Source organism: Brassica oleracea, chromosome C8 (assembly GCF_000695525.1).
Source record: "Brassica oleracea var. oleracea cultivar TO1000 chromosome C8, BOL, whole genome shotgun sequence".
Lineage (NCBI taxonomy): Eukaryota > Viridiplantae > Streptophyta > Magnoliopsida > Brassicales > Brassicaceae > Brassica > Brassica oleracea.
In genome coordinates, this window is record NC_027755.1 from 27,111,405 (window position 1) to 27,128,541 (window position 17,137).

A 17,137-nucleotide genomic window follows, 5' to 3' on the forward strand; every position below is an offset into this window, starting at 1 on the left:
TTATAATGAATTTTTATTATAACTATCATAAATGGATAAAGCCGAAAATAACCCCATCATTTATGTTTTAAGATATTTTTTTGCACACTTATTTTATTTTACTTATTATTATAACTAAAGTAGAATGAAAAATTTAAACTATCAATAGTAAAATATATATATAAATTAAATTAACCATATAATTTATAAAAATAATAAAACTAAAACTGTGGAAGTTCAGGTTATATTCAAATGAGGGTAAAATATACATTTCTAAATGTTCACTAAAATTTAAATAGTTTCTGCTTAGCAATAATATAAACTGTTAATAATATTTTCAAAACAAAATTATCTTCCCAGTAAAAGAAAAAAAAAACTCTCCTTTTTCTATATATATATTTGCATCTTCACTTTGTAAGCAGCGACTTAGCTCTTTTTAGGTTTTCTCAAACATTATTTATCAATCCCACTTTCTCGAGAATTGCGAGCATCCCGATCTGAGAATCACACAAACATATAGAATCATATATGATTGCTTCTTTCGCTACTTTTGAAAATTCACAATAAAACCAGTTTGGTATATGAGAATTTATAGAATGTACCTGTTGACACATACTGAGGAACCGCATAGCCAAATGTACCCATGACTCCCTTTGGACAGTCTCTCACTAAACCAAAGTCTGATAGTTTTCTATTGTAGTCATAGATTGTCATAAAGAACCACGTCAGTACCATTGTAAGTTCATTAAGACAGCACTGAGACTTCGGAAAGAGGGTTTATACCGAGTAGAGCAAGATCTTAGAAGGTGTACATGACTTAAACATGGTCGTAAGAAGAAATGCAAGCTCTTTAGCTGCATCAAGAGCAACCTTAACACGTGTTAAGAACAAAAATAAGGAAAAAATAACTTTTATATACAGTTAAGAACTTCCTCAAATTTCACATGTGGTCCCTTTCTGCATCTATTATATATTTTTGATTCTGGCTCTTTATGAAAAAATTAATGGATTAACTTCAAGGCTTCAAGCAGTGGTTCATTTACCTCGAGGAAGAACGGTTCTTCAGTACGATCCCAGCGTCGCATGGAGCAGTCATGAGATCTTGTAAAGAAAGTCACCACGATTGCTGAAAGCGAAGCACCAAATCTCTGCGTGATGTCTTTAACTGCACATCATCTGCTTCAACACTATTAAAACATAAGAAAAAACAATCGCCTGATAGTTTCAATAAATTTTGACTTATGAACTCACTTGTGAACATATGATCCTCAAGACTCCTTATGCATAAACTCGTACAAAAGAAGCAGTTGTTCATCTTCCAAGCAATAACCAATCAGTTTTACTAAGTTAGGGCTGCACCAAGTAGTTTATCGCTAACAAATGTCACAAACAGGTCAGAGAATCAAACCATGGAAACTTGAGATTGGAGTGACAATAGTCCTTGTTGTCTGTACCAGACATTCTCGGTGATCTTGAAATCCATCAGGGTTAAGACCCTTGGACAGGAACTGCAATACCTGTGATGGATCTAGTTGGAGTTAGAGTAGTCTCATCGATCGAACCTCTAGAGCAGAACTGAAATCGCCTTCTAGTATAACAGAGTTTGATCTGAAGTTTCTGGTTGCAAGTCTGAGTTCGTTGAAAGCTCTTGAAGATCGCTTTGCTAAGTATATCTTCTTTCTTTTATGAGATGCCGATGATGATGATTGAACACTCGTAAGATGAAGGTCGTAAAGGCTGCTGCTCTTATCTGCAGACACATACACAAAGGGTTGACTGAAGTCAGAACTAAAGACAACTGAATAAGGTGAAGACTTTTTTTACTTGGATCACATGAAGATTCTCAAAGAGTTCATTTCTTTTCTCAGAACTTATCATTTGCAGAGAGATAAAATCTCAATAATTTCTGGAAAATTCTACAATGAAAATTGAAAAGAGATGGAGAGAACGTACGCTCAACACGAAATCTGAGGCAAGAACCCATTAATAGAGAATAGAAGTAAACAAAGACTACATGCTTAAAGGGAGAACAGGCTTTGCCACTAATCTGCGGAAGTTTTTGGATTAATATGAATGTGAGAAAATGGAATGATAAGAAATATGAAAAGAAGATGATTTGGAGATGAGAAATACTGACATATTTATACCCGAGAACACACCGCTTCGCCGATGTAAACAATGCATCAGAAATTAGTAGCCAAAACACTATAGATATTCGCCTAAGAATAAAAGCTCAGATTAAATGAAGTGATGCTTTTAATACAGCAGGGACACGTGTCGACTTCTCAAGACTCGAATTAGTGACATGTCCGCCTACGTGGACAGTCTAGGAGGGAAGCAACCCCAACTTTATATATAAAGATTTGTTTTTAAATGACAAATCGATTGTTAGTCAAATAAGAAGTGTAAAATTTCATTTAAAGTTTAGTGTTTTGAACTTGACATTTCATAAAATATTTGAAATATACTGCTATTGAAAAAATAAATCGTGAATTTTAGAAGTTTTTTAGTGATTTTATAATGTTTGGATGGAGTTTCTTAGTTAGAAAAATAAAAATCTAAATTTCATAACTTTTTTTGTGCTTAAATATCAACTCTTCATTAGTTAATATGGGAGTACATGATTTAATCACATTTATAAACAAAGTAATCTAGTATCACCTAGAACCACACATTTGGATTCTACGCTATCCAATATAAAACTCAGCTGTAATTACACCTCAATAAGTACAAACTCATCCTACTACCCATGATAAGCTGCCTCTTAACCACTTAATTAGACCAAAAGAGATGACAACAATGAGAACCCGAGAGGGACAAAATCTAAAACCAGATTACATTGTATATCCCATAGCAACGGGCTCTAAATAATTGGAACTGAAAGGTCCCACCCAATGCATCTTCACCTTTCGATGTAAGTTTGGCGTGAATTCGTCACTGTAGGGGTCAAAGTTTACTCCTTAGCCGGAAATATGGAAGTAAGAAAAGACGGAACAAACCTAGTTTTCAATGGCGTGGTACTCCACTACCGGACAAGAACATTGACGACGTCGCTGATGCTGGAATGTGGAGCACCATCGCATGCCCGCTGCAGAGATCACCTACTGGTAGACCCATCCATTGAGGCGGATCCTTATGATGCGCCATCCACGAGAATTATGAACCTGATCCATCTTCCACCGACCGTAAAATCGCTCCTCTGTTTGTCTCACTGTCACTCAGAACGGTAGATCACAGGTGGAGGAGGTTACCCACCGGGTCACACAGCCGCCACGAGGAGAGAAACGTAGATCTAAACCGGAATATCGATCCAACAGCTCCACCCGGAGGATTTAAAAATCGAATATAATCTTTAAGTTCACGAATTTCTATTTCACCTGTTTCACATGAAATAATTATACATTGAAGCATTCCTATACTATTTCGACAGAACGGAATAGATTCCTCGGGGACTACCAAATCATGTGTGTGCCTTCGGGTTTGTTTGAGGCACGGTCAGTGGGGTCTGAGACACCACAAAATCATGCCATTTATCCTCTAAGATGGCATCATCCGCTCCATCACCTACTCGGGTAGGCATAGGCGGTGGAGGCTAGGCGGCTCCACCTTCGTTGCTGGATCAACTTCCTCCAATCCGTAAGTATGGCGAACTATGGACACAAATAAATGGACCTTTCAATTGATTGCCTCATTTGTATAAACACCCCAACTTCTGTGTCAACGGTTATGGAATGCGGCATATGCATCTCTCCATCTTGTCACATATTTTGATGTTACGTAGAGGCATTCTCTCATGCGGTAACTAACTCCATCAGCTTTATGTCGGTATCTAGTCAAATTTAATGCTCACTTTCAAAAATATGCCAGGTTTAAAAATCCATCATTTATCAGGATCACAAACCCACGTCCCAAGTACCACTAACACTTTATCTTGTCCTCTCATATGCAAAAAGAGCAAAAGTATATAAGTTACTATCTCAAATCTGTTTTGTCTATTCTATTATGTATTTACCTTAACATTTTAATTATATTATGAAAGCAACAAATTCTTGTGCAAAAATACTTATTAGACTCTGATTACTAGGGTATTGACTGCTTAACTCGGCTCTTCATTTACTTATTCTATGCATTCACATTCTTTGCTATGTGGTTGATACTTTTTATCGATATGGACTTGCAATGTTTAGGAAATGAGATACACCATTTATTAAAAGTGTTCTATTTTTATTCACACATTTACCGCACATAGTAAATACGTATATGGTAACTAAGCATGGGACGTAGGTGGCTTCCATTGCTTTGATAGTGAATATTGCTCAGTAAATCTTGTCTATATCTGAATTCGTCGACGTCATCTATTTTGTCCCTCGTTGCCAGGTAATTTTAAATGAGGGATATAACCGGATACATTGTAGCGTAATGTTAATTTCTCTATTATGTTAAAATTAATGCTATTTTCTTCATTTCCATTCACATTTTCGTTACTCACCAAATTAACTCTAAATTTAATGAGAAAAAATGGGGAAACTTTTATTAAATTGTAAAAACTACTATATTCCAGAAAAGGATATTTTTTTTAAGTTTTACATTCTCATTTTTTTTTGGGTTTGGAACTGGATACAATTGTTGCCACATGCGCTACAATTTAAAAAAATTATGGTAACATTAGGTTCTGGGCCGGACAGAAAACATGGATTATGTTAATTAAGATGGGCTACCAAAATTAAAATCAATTGGTGATAAGTGGATTGACTCATCTATCTTATATATTAGTTATGATCCCTTCCAACTACCGATGTGTGAAACTTTGTGTCTAATACGCCCCTTTGAGATGATGGTTCTTTGAGTGTCAATCTCAGAATGTTCGGGCAAGGATCGATGAGCCAACTTTGGGCTAAATCGATGTGGATCGGGTTGGACTGTGTGGATCGGGCTCTAATACAATATTAAGTTAGATGGACTTCCAACCTAAAACTAATTGGTGATAAGTAGATTTGACTATCTATCTTATATATTAGTTATAATCCATTTCAACTACAGATGTGGAACACTCTGTGTCGTTTTTTGCAAAATTTGAATATGAAAACAAGACGACAATGACAATATCAACACCCATAATAAGACAACTGTCTGAAAGATTTGTTGGTGTGAGTTTTGACTTTTGACTTTTGAGATATATTATGTATTGACATGAGTTTTATCACGTTTTGTCTGTAGAAATCTTTGGGCCATTACATTTTCCACTCTCACCAAGCTAGTAATCTGAATAGGTGTGAATGAAATATGCAACCATCTGCATACCCTAGTTCATTCACACGTAATAGTCCAAATTTAAAATATTTGTATGTGTGTAGACTCTTCCGGAAGTATATATATAGCTTATCCCAGCTAGCTAAAACCAAACATTATTAAGCTAATCTATTACCAATTTCGTAAAAAAAAGTAACCAGTTTAAATTCCGTGTACATCATGTCTTCCTCAAGGTAAGAATCGGTCTTTCTTTTGGGTAAAAGGTTTGCTTGGAAAATGGAAAGGCATGAGTGATCAGGTCTCGCTTCTTAATGAACCTACTGTTTTGTAGTCATAGACAATTTATTTTGCTAAAGATGTAAATATTAAGCAAGATGGACTTCCAACCTAAAACTAATTGGTGATAAGTAGATTTGACTATCTATCTTATATGTTAGTTATGATCCCTTTCAACTATAGACGTGGAACACTTTGTGTCTAATAGATTATTCACGGTCGTTTTTTGCAAAATTCGAATATGAAATCAAGACGACAATGGCAATATCAACACCCACAATAAGACAATCGTCTGAAATATTTGTTGGTATGAGTTTCGACTTTTGACTTTTGAGATATATTATGTATTGACATGAGTTTCATCACCTTTTGTCTGTAAAAATCTTTGGGCCATTACATTTTCCACTCTCACCAAGCTAGTAATCTGAGTAGGTGTGAATGAAATATGCAACCATCTGCATACCCTAGTTCATGTACACGTAATAGTCCAAATTTAAAACATTTGTATGTGTGTAGACTCTTTCGGAAGCATATATATAGCTTATCCCAGCTAGCTAAAACCAAAAATTATTAAGCTAATCCATTACCAATTTGGTAAAAAAAAGTAAACACTTTAAATTCCGTGTACATCATGTCTTCCTCAAGGTAATAATCGGTCTTTCTTTTTGGGTAAAAGGTTTGCTTGGAAAATGGAAAGGCATGAGTGATCAGGTCTTGCTTCTTAATGAACCTACTGTTTTGTAGTCATGGACATTTTATTTTGCTAAAGATGTAAATATTAAGCAAGATAGACTTCCAACCTAAAACTAATTGGTGATAAGTAGATTTGACTATCTATCTTATATATTAGTTATGATCCCTTTCAACTATAGATGTGGAACACTTTGTGTCCAATAGATTATTCATGGTCGTTTTTTGCAAAATTCGAATATGAAATCAAGACAATGACAATATCAACACCCACAATAAAACAACCGTCTGAAAGATTTGTTGGTGTGAGTTTTGACTTTTGACTTTTGAGATATCTTATGTATTGACATGAGTTTCATCACCTTTTGTCTGTTAAAATCTTTGGGCCATTACATTTTCCACTCTCACCAAACTAGTAATCTGAGTAGGTGTGAATGAAATATGCAACCATCTGCATACCCTAGTTCATGTACACGTAATAGTACAAATTTAAAACATTTGTATGTGTGCCATTACATTTTCCACTCTCACCAAACTAGTAATCTGAGTAGGTGTGAATGAAATATGCAACCATCTGCATACCCTAGTTCATGTACACGTAATAGTACAAATTTAAAACATTTGTATGTGTGTAGACTCTTTCGGAAGCATATATATAGCTTATCCCAGCTAGCTAAAACCAAACATTATTAAGCTAATCCATTACCAATTTGGTAAAAAAATGTAACCAGTTTAAATTCCGTGTACATCATGTCTTCCTCAAGGTAAGAATCGGTCTTTCTTTTTGGTAAAAGGTTTGCTTGGAAAATGGAAAGGCATGAGTGATCAAGTCTCGCTCCGTAATGAACCTACTGTTTTGTAGTCATAGACATTTTATTTTGCTAAAGGTGTAAATATTAAGCTAGATGGACTTCCAACTTAAAACTAATTGGTGATAAGTAGATTTGACTATCTATCTTATATAATAGTTATGATCCCTTTTGAACTACTGAAATACTTTTTGTCTAATAGATTATTCACGGTCGGTTTTTGCAAAATTCGAATATGAAATCAAGATGACAATGACAATATCAACACCCATAATAAGACACCGTCTGAAAGATTTGTTGGTGTGAGTTTTGACTTTTGACTTTTGAGATATATTACATATCTCATGAGTTTCATCACCTTTTGTCTGTAAAAATATTTGGGCCATTACATTTTCCACTCTCACCAAGCTAATAATCTGAGTAGGTGTGAATGAAATATGCAACCATCTGCATACCCTAGTTCATGCACACGTAATAGTCCAAATTAAAACATTTGTATGTGTGTAGACTCTTTCGGAAGCATATATATAGCTTATCCCAGCTAGCAAAAACCAAACATTATTAAGTTAATTCATTACCAATTTGGTAAAAAAATAACCAGTTTAAATTCCGTGTAGATCATGTCTTCCTCAAGGTAAGAATCAATCTTTCTTTTGGGTAAAAGGGTTTGCTTGGAAAATGGAAAGGCATGAGTGACCAGGTCTTGCTTCTTAATGAACCTACTGTTTTGTAGGCATAGACATTTTATTTTGCTAAAGATGTAAATGTCATCACTGAGTGTGAAAGCTTGCTACAACTGGCTTGTATCCAGTCTGTTTAAGTCCGCAAAAAGCAGATTTGAACCTAAAACCGCAATTATGATATAAATGATTTTTAGGCTCCAAAATAGGTCTAAACTATTCTCAAACATTGAAACAACTTAAGCTAAAGAGAAACAGAGCAATGGCATCAATTACTTTCCAAAACCCAAGCACAGCTTAGTTCTAGATCTGTTTTAATAATTATTTTAACTGAATATGATTTCTTAAAACATTTGATGTTTGGAATAAATCTAGACTGTGGTCGATCCATGTTCGTTCGCTGCTAAAATCTGGATTAATATATATCAGTTTGTGACTTTTTTTGGTAACTCATTCCGTATTGAGGTCAGTTAATTTGGCCATTTTTTTCCAAAATTATATTTTTGAAAGAAAACTAACCATTGTTTGCTTATTGCTATACTTCTTTTGATTTTTTATGTGATTAAATTAAATTGGTGTAAACTAAGGGAATCTTTGGTGAACGCTATTAGCATGAACGGGGGTACTGGTGAACACAGTTACGCTTCTAATGCCCATTATCAGGTACCAAGACACTCTATGACGACCCCGTCCCTACTCCTAGCTGAGTAATCGTCCTCCTAGTATGGCTGCAAATTTTAATCGGAATTCGCTGCAGGGGTGAGTGGGGATTGACCAAAATTGATTTGTGGGTATATCTCAACTGGAATTTTCTTACAATTTCTTTTTATAAAATTTATATTTTCATAAAATATATAAAATATTTCATTTTTATTATATTAATTATAAATATTATTTTATATTATTTTTTAAAAAATAATTAATATATTATTTAAAATATAATTTATTATATTTAAAAATATAGTGGTTTCATGGTTTACCTATAAATTTTGACAGGGTAGATGCGAGTATATATAAGATTTTTCTTTGCCAATTACGCAGGTTGGATTAAAGAAAAAAAGATCCAATCTGTTGGTTAACGGATCAAGCATGACGAATTTGACCTCTTCCCAGCTCTACCGCCTGGTCTCTCAACGTTAGAGCAATGTGGTGAATAAGAGCAATTTGGTTAACTTAATCGGATCACCATATCCCCGACTATTTTTATATTGTTTGTATATCAAGTCATCTTAATAAAATATAAAAATATTAGACACAAAATGTTTCACATCAGTAGTTGGAAGAGAACCTAAGCAATATATAATATAGATGAACCACTCCACTTATCACCAATTGATTTTAGGTTGGATGCCCATCTAGCTTAACATGGTATTAGAGCCCGATCCACACAACCCAACCCGATCCACATCAGTCTTGTCTAAAGTTGGCCCATCGATCTTTGCCCGAACATTCCGAGATTGACGTTCAAAGAGTCATCATCTTGAGGGGCTTATTAGACACAAAGTGTCTTATATCGGTAGTTGGAAGGAAACCTAAACAATATATAAGATAGATGAACCATTTCACTTATATCACTAATTGATTTTAGGTCGAAAGCTCATCTGGCTTAATAGAAAATACCAACACTATTTGGGGTTTACAGAGAACTGTTTCCTATAAAACCCAACCAGTGGTGAAAGAAATCGGACGAGAAATGGTAATAAAATTTGTATTTCCCGGTTGCATTAAAGTGGCATACTCAGGTTGTTCTTCTGGAAAAAGCACGTTGTTGATCATGTATGTAAAACACAATCATGGAGTCATACCAATAAATGTGTCAAAACGTACCGGAAATAGAATGTGGTTTGAATGATCTTACAGAGAACGATTTCAATACTACCTTCAAGTTGGTTCCTTCTTTCTTAGATAAGCAGGCTAAAGAAAAGTGCTTTGTTTCAGGAGTTCCAGGTTCCTTCTACTCAAGGCTATTCCCTAGCAAGTCTCTTCATTTTGTTCATTCGTCGTTTAGCGTCCATTGGCTTTCTAAATTTCCTGATGGCATGAGAACAACACTAAAAGCATTCATATTAATCATACATGCCCTCCAAATGTCTTCAAGAGTTATTCAAATCAGTTCAAGAATGATTTTTCGTTGTTCCTTAAAATGCGTTCAGAAGAGACCGTGCCCTCCAAATGTCTTCAAGAGTTAAGGTAGGCTAATCCCAATGGGACACCGTCACACCAAAACACCAAATATGGTGTAAGTTCTTCTCCAATGAGACACTAAAAATTACACTATCTCACCAAATTTGGTGTAGAGTAAATAGTGTGTAATACTATTCATCACACCCAATATTTAATATACATATATTATTATGTTTTATTTAATAATATAGTTTAATTATTATTATTAATTAGTTCAAATTTGTGACTAAACATAAATATACTGTATTATTTGCATTTTTTAATTATTTTTACATAATTAAATATTTTTATTTTATTTTCAAGTAAGAAACCATTAAATGATTATTATCATTTACTTTATATTATTAAAAATAAAATATCATAGAACTTTATATTTTATTTTTAATAATATAAAATTTTAATTAGTATTTATAAAATATAGAAATTAATAATATAGGTTGAATAAGATTAAAATGCATATAAAATTTGAAATAAACACTCAAAACATAAAATAAATATATTATTTTCTTATGGGTTTTTCATAATTAATAGTTTGTAATTTTTAATATTTATATACAATAAATAAATAAAAGTATAATACTGTTAAACCGAAAATATAAATATAAATAAATTATATAAATGTAAAATTACAAAATTTTATCAAACATAATATCTAAATATGATAAACTAATTATTTATAAATTATATTAATAAAAATAAAAAAATTATTAAAACCATAAAATATCAAATATCAAATAATATATAATATTACTTTGGGGAATTTCATGTTTACCACTTTCATGGTATCATTATTAATTTTTACCACCATTAAATGGACATTTTTAAAAATATATTCTTCATTAAGTAGCAAAAGACTCTTATACCATGTTCTATATATATATATAATAAATAATTATTTAAATAAATAACAAAAAATAAAGAAAAAATATATTTTTTTATGCTTTCGAATTATACATTTTCAAATTCGAACTTTTTTATAATTGTTTTTTGAATTTTTTTTCTTTTTTCAATTTTTTTTGAAAATCGAAAAATTATGTTTGAAACTATTTTTAAATTGTTTAAAAATATTTTTTAAGTATTTATTTATATATTTATTAGAATCCGAAATTTTACATTCCAAAAACCTATCATAACACTCAACTCTAAACCTTAAGTCTAAATTAGTTAACCCTAGTGATATAATTGTCATTTGCCTTTCATTAAAATTGATTAGTGTAACATTAAAAGTGGTAATATAAATGTGGTATTTGTGACAAGTTTTCTACTTTTAGTGTAATATTTAGTGTTATGGTTGAAAATGGCAAAAAAAAATATGAACCAAAATATCAAATCTGTTATAATTTCAACATCAAATTAATATAATGGTTGGAGATACTCTAGTGGACCCATGTTTTTAACGTTCGTGGGAAGAAAGATCAATTAGTGGTTGGAGATACCCTAGTGGACACATGTTTTTAACGTTCGTGGTTGGAGATTTCTGGTCCTTTATCCAAAGACTATTCGCAAGTATGGTCGCCTTAGTCTCCGAGGCTCATAGTTTCTTGTTATTTAAGCATTTATATAGTAGCCTTTCATGATTGAAGTTACAAACATAATTTAAACTTTACAAAAAATTTCAAACAACAAAAATTTGGTAAATTGTGCATGTAGGGGATTGTGAAGGAATCAGAGATATGCTCATTTAACATGCCATTCTATAAAACATTTTTTTGAGAGAATTCAAGATTTGGAAAAATCAAGAAAATCTGAGATTCGAGTAACTCTTTTAAACAAATTGTTACAAGTTTTAAGGTGTTTTGAAGAACTTTCAGAATTTTTGAATAAACCTTTTAATTTTAAATATTTATTTAATGTAATACTATAATTTGATATTTTATCATTTTATGAAATATAAATATATAAAGTTTTTGAAAATCGATTTTCATATGTTCAAAAAAAAATATTTTCATCTCAAACAGTTTGATTTTCTTTTTAAAAAATGAAGTACATTTTTTATTTGTTAAAAAAGCTTCAGATACCTTCATAAAAGTTGGTATTTCAATTCATTGCTTTTTCACTATAAAATATAATCCAAACCTCACTAGATCCCATTTGATAGATTTTATTGAAAAATCTAGATTTTTCAATAAGGTGGAATTTGAGAAAACTTTTACAAATGACTATTTCATATAGAATTTCTAAATGTTAGACACAATAAGACGGAATCCAATAGACCTAAAAAGTTTGTATATATTATATAAAAAATTGAAGGGTTTTATCCTAATTATTTTAGTTGAGAAAATTTTCACTAAAAACATAATTAAAAACAAAATCAAATCCTTCGACAAATATCAATCTGGTTCAACTGAAAATCAAAAGGACAATCCAGAAAAATAAAGGCTAGTAGCGCTTCCCAATGATCAAGTATGTATTTCTTTGGAATTACGAAACTGAAATAAGAAAAATAATCTTTAAAAGAGAAAACGGATCTGTTAAGGACCTAACTGGTTAAAACACATCTGTTATAGAAATTTTGCAGATGTGAATGCCTACAGTTTCTATCTTTAGTAATCGATTTGTATGACATGTACAATGGTTAGAAATTTGTGTGTTTATGGGATATTATAATTGGGGTCGACAGGAAGAGGCGAAACCAGCGACGGAGCAAGATGTTGCTCCTCTTCTTCTCCCTCCTCCAGTAAATTAGCTTTTCTCCAACATTCAGCTTCAAGGGAAGCTAGCTGAAGGGTATCCAAAGGGGAGATATCCTTACCATTGAAAATTTTATCATTGCGAGCCTTCCAAATGTACCATAAGATCCATGGGAAAGTCTCAATAAGTGGTTCCATAGAGGCCACGTTTCTCTTCTTCCAAAAAAGGAAGTTCATGTTTTGATAAACAGAGGTACTCGGGAAGTAACCCGGAAGGGACGGATAGTCCAATAAAGCCCACACCTGGAGGGCTGGGGGGCATTCAGCGCAAGTAGAATATTATCTGTGATCAACCGTCGTGCCACAAAGGCAGATTGAGTCTTTGAAATCAGCTAAGCTCCTATCGGTGCCCAAGTGTCTATAGGCGAGTCTCTCAGTTGTCGCTATACATCATGTCAAAGCTTGCCACATAAAGTGTTTCATCTTCCCATCTTCTTTGGGATCAAACAAATATTGGTCTGATTCAGTCTCGGGTCAAAATTCCCATCAATAAAGAAGTCTTTCACTAATCTGATGATATCTTTTTGCATAACATGCCAAAACCTCTGGAAAAGTCTGCTCGTCATACCATCTGGGCCTGGGGCTTTATCCAGGTTAATATCAAATAAAGCTTTTTTGATTTCCTCCTCCGTCGGTTCAGCTGTAAGAGTGTCATTTGTGGTTGCTGATACTTTATTTTTTATAAAGCGCAAAGAAGCATACATATCTGTAGGTATAGAGGTAGAGAAGAGATCTTGGAAATACTCGACAGCCACCTTTTCTATTCCGCCATCGCTCTCTACCATCCTGCCCTCTTTATCCTTGATACAAATGACCCGATTCCTAGCTCGTCTTTGTTTGGTGATCCCATGGTGAAATTTTGTGTTTCTATCACCTGCTCGATGCCATTGTGTTCTACTTTTTTGTTGCCAGTATTCGTCCTCTTCTCTGAAAGCGGTGATAAGTTGACGGCGTAAATCTTCTAACTCCTCAAGGGTAGTATGGTCATCTTCCTGGGCTATATCAATCTTACTTTTCAGCTCTTCAATAAGTCTTGCTGAGTTTGTCGGATTATTCTTTCGCCAAGAAATTATGTTTCGTCGGCAAGAGGCAACTTTATGGTGAAAGTCCATATCATGGGCTTCACTGAAAGGGCCCCAACCTGAAACAATTGCCTCCTTAAATCCGGGTTTTCCCAGAAATCTTTTGTCAAATCTAAAACTCTTCTTCGATCTTCTGTATACGGATTGTATACGTGCTAACACCGGTCGGTGATCTGATCCCCAAAGCTGTAGAAACTCCACATTGGTGGCCGGGAAGAGTGAGTGCCATTCTTCATTCGCCACGGCTCTGTCTAATTTACATTTTACTTTTCCAGATCGTCTCCTTCCCACCCACGAAAATGAGTTTCCCTTATATGGAAAGGTAAGCATCCCACAGTTATCCAGCATGGTGCGGAAGGGGAGGAAAGAATTTTCCGGTCTCCTCCTTCCTCCTCTCTTTTCATGATTTCCCGTAATCTCGTTGAAATCACCAATCATAAACCAAGCTTGGTTCCGGTTTAAACTCATTCGTGTTAGTCGCTCCCAAACCAAATCACGATTTCTTATAACCGGATCACCATAAACAAAGGTCATATAGATAAAATGTCCTTCAAAAGTAGATTCAATATCAATCATGTGCTCATCCGCATACAAAATAGTAACACCAGGATCATCCATATAAAAAAGAGCTAAACCACCGCTGCGAACACGTGGATCGACGGTGTAGACTCGATCATATCCATAAGAAACTTGCACATCTTGCAAAAAAGGTCGATTGTTTTTTGTCTCCGATAAAAATAAAAACCTAGGTAGAAAACAATGATGAAGTTCTTGAAGGTGTTCCTTTGTCAATGGAGCCCCAGCTCCTTAACAATTCCAAGCAATAGTATTCATCACGGGACAGCGGTTTAATAATAAATTATTTATATTTATACATAACTTTTTAAAAATATTTAAAACTTAATATTATAATAAAACATAATAATTAAAATAATTTAATTGAATATTATATTTATTTATTTACTTTTAGTTCAGATGAAAGTTAGAATTTCGAGAAATATTTGTTGAAGATATATATATTAGAACTTTAAAATAAATTTTGTTTTGTTTGTATATATATCTTTATTTATGTATATATATTAATGTTAAAAATTATAGTGAATATTTTTGGTTTATAATGTTAGTGAATTTAATTTTAAATATAAATATATTATAATATATTTTTATTTATTTATAATATTTCAATTTTAAAGTTTCAAATTAAAATTTTAAAATATTTTTAAAAATTACTTTTATATTTATTTATTTATCTGTATCCGTCTAGAACAAATAATTATGAAAATCGGATTTTGATTTTAAAAGAATTGAAATAGTTTGGAACGGTTTAAAACTATTTATAACATGGTAGGAGGAGATCTGGTCAAACCCTAAATGAACAAAATTTATTGAGTGGAACTGTGGGAAACGTCCTAAGCGACCAACCCAAATAATTAAATCATAGAATAACTTCAAAATTATTAAATAACAAATGTTTTTGTTGGTGATGTCTCATTGAGAAAAGTGATGATAATAAGGTAGAGCATCAACCCACTTTTTTTTCATTTGTTCATATATATTAAACAAACACATAAAATTTGTATTATAATTATCAGGTTTTAATAAAGTTAAATCATTGTATTTCAATAAATTCAAATTAATTTTAAATATTTTTTTATAAAAAAAAATCTATCTTTATCTAACAATTTTATTTCTAAAACTATTACTTTATAGAATGTAATAAAAGTTTATAAGAATTTGATATATTAATATTTATTTTTGTAGTTATTTTCTTATATAAAAAAATGAACTACTGCAAAATAACATTTAAACTGTGAATTTCTTACAAAAATATCATAACTAGATGTTGTGCCCGCACATACATGCATAATATTTTTGTAATACTTATTAGTTTATGTCTTATTAATTCAAAAAAGTATGATAAATATGTGACAGTTTTTCATCACAAAACATATATATATATGTGTGTTTATTATTGTGTTGAAATTTTAAAAATAAGTATATATTAGAAATATTTTAAAAAATATATTTATACAAACTTTTTTACTTGATTAATATTTAATTATAAAATATTTAATTTTCAATTTTTAAAAAAAATTATAATAAATTTTGTTTCCAGATAATAATACAGTATATATAAGAATTATCTCACTTTTTAAAATATGTTTTGTTTAGGCAATTTATCATATTAAATTATAATCAATTATCTAATATAACAGATAAATATAATATAAATTATCTAATACATATAAATATAATATATTAATGTGAATTCTTTTTAAATTATATAATAAATTATATATAAAATTTATTAAGGGTAAAAATGGTATTAACCAGTCTAACTCTTAACGTGAAAGCTCAAATGCGAAAAATCACATCGCAAATAATAGTATAGATATATATTTCCGATGCTAATTTTTTATATATTTTTTATTAACTATTTTTTTTGATCTTATAAACTCTATATCTTTCTCAAAAACAATGCTCGTAGAATAATTACAATGCAAGTTTCTCGGAAGATGATTTACCAAAAATAAATGAAAAAAATGAAAAAAATAAGTTCTGTCATATAAGAACTCATGAAATATTCATGAGATACCACTAAAACATTTGTTACTTTTAAGTTCTTCTAATGTTAAATTGTAAATCCATAATTAATTTTGCTAAAATATAATATTATTTTAGTTAGATAATTACTCATTTTAAAATAGTATAGATGCACATGCTATTTCCCCTAATCTATAAATAATATACAAACCTTCATGAGTCATGAACAAGCCACTGTACCCAATTAAACACTAATTTTATACTATGAAATTATTATAGAGTCTCATTATTATATTACATGAAAACTCCGAACGAGATCTTCACTGATTACATTAAAAGATCTTTTTAGAGATTCCCACGAGTGATGATTTTAGTTTCTTCAGTTTCCACCTATAAGAGCATTTCCAACCAAATTCTATAATAGAGATCTATAAAATAGAGAAAAAAATAGAGATGAATGTTGTGTTCCAATGTGTTCCTCTATAATAGAGAAATGCTATATTTGTCTCTATAAATAGAGCAATGCTATTTTTCTTCTATATATATTTAGGGAAAAAATATCATTCCTCTATTTAGATCATCTCCAATGTATTTATCTATTTTTAACTCTAAAATAGATGAATTTTATAATAGAGATGAGTTTTACTCAAATGTATTTTTCTAAAATAGAGATCTCTATATATAAAGTAAAATATAGAGAAATGTTATTTCTTCATCTATAAATAGAGCAAAAAATAACAATGTCTATTTTAGAAGTAAAAATAGAGATGAGTTGGAGTGATTTTGCCTCTAAATGCTAGTATAGAGGTAGAAATAGAAGTAGGTTGGAAATGAGACAAATATAACATTTCTCTATTTCAGAAGAAAACATTGGAGCAAAACTTTCATCTCTATTTTTTTTTCTATTTTATAAATTTCTATTATAGAGATGGATATGAGATGGTCTTGACAAA

General features: G+C 31.6%; 1 long non-coding RNA gene and 1 pseudogene across 4 annotated transcripts; one reads left to right on the forward strand and one right to left on the reverse strand.

The window, feature by feature from the left end:
* Positions 1 to 257: 257 nt before the first annotated feature.
* Positions 258 to 2,188, reverse strand: LOC106311061. 4 transcript variants are annotated; one of them, XR_001263916.1, is made up of 7 exons: positions 2,117 to 2,188; positions 1,933 to 2,026; positions 1,231 to 1,729; positions 1,023 to 1,155; positions 763 to 833; positions 582 to 670; positions 258 to 476 (listed from the first exon to the last, which is right to left on the reverse strand). It is a non-coding gene; the product is annotated as an uncharacterized LOC106311061 (long non-coding RNA). The 4 variants fall into 4 exon arrangements; XR_001263917.1 differs by lacking the exon at positions 2,117 to 2,188 and having other exon boundaries at positions 1,231 to 1,294; positions 1,388 to 1,729; positions 1,933 to 2,077; XR_001263915.1 differs by lacking the exon at positions 2,117 to 2,188 and having other exon boundaries at positions 1,933 to 2,077.
* Positions 2,189 to 8,296: 6,108 nt separating this feature from the next.
* Positions 8,297 to 11,389, forward strand: LOC106309077 (annotated as a pseudogene).
* Positions 11,390 to 17,137: the final 5,748 nt, after the last annotated feature.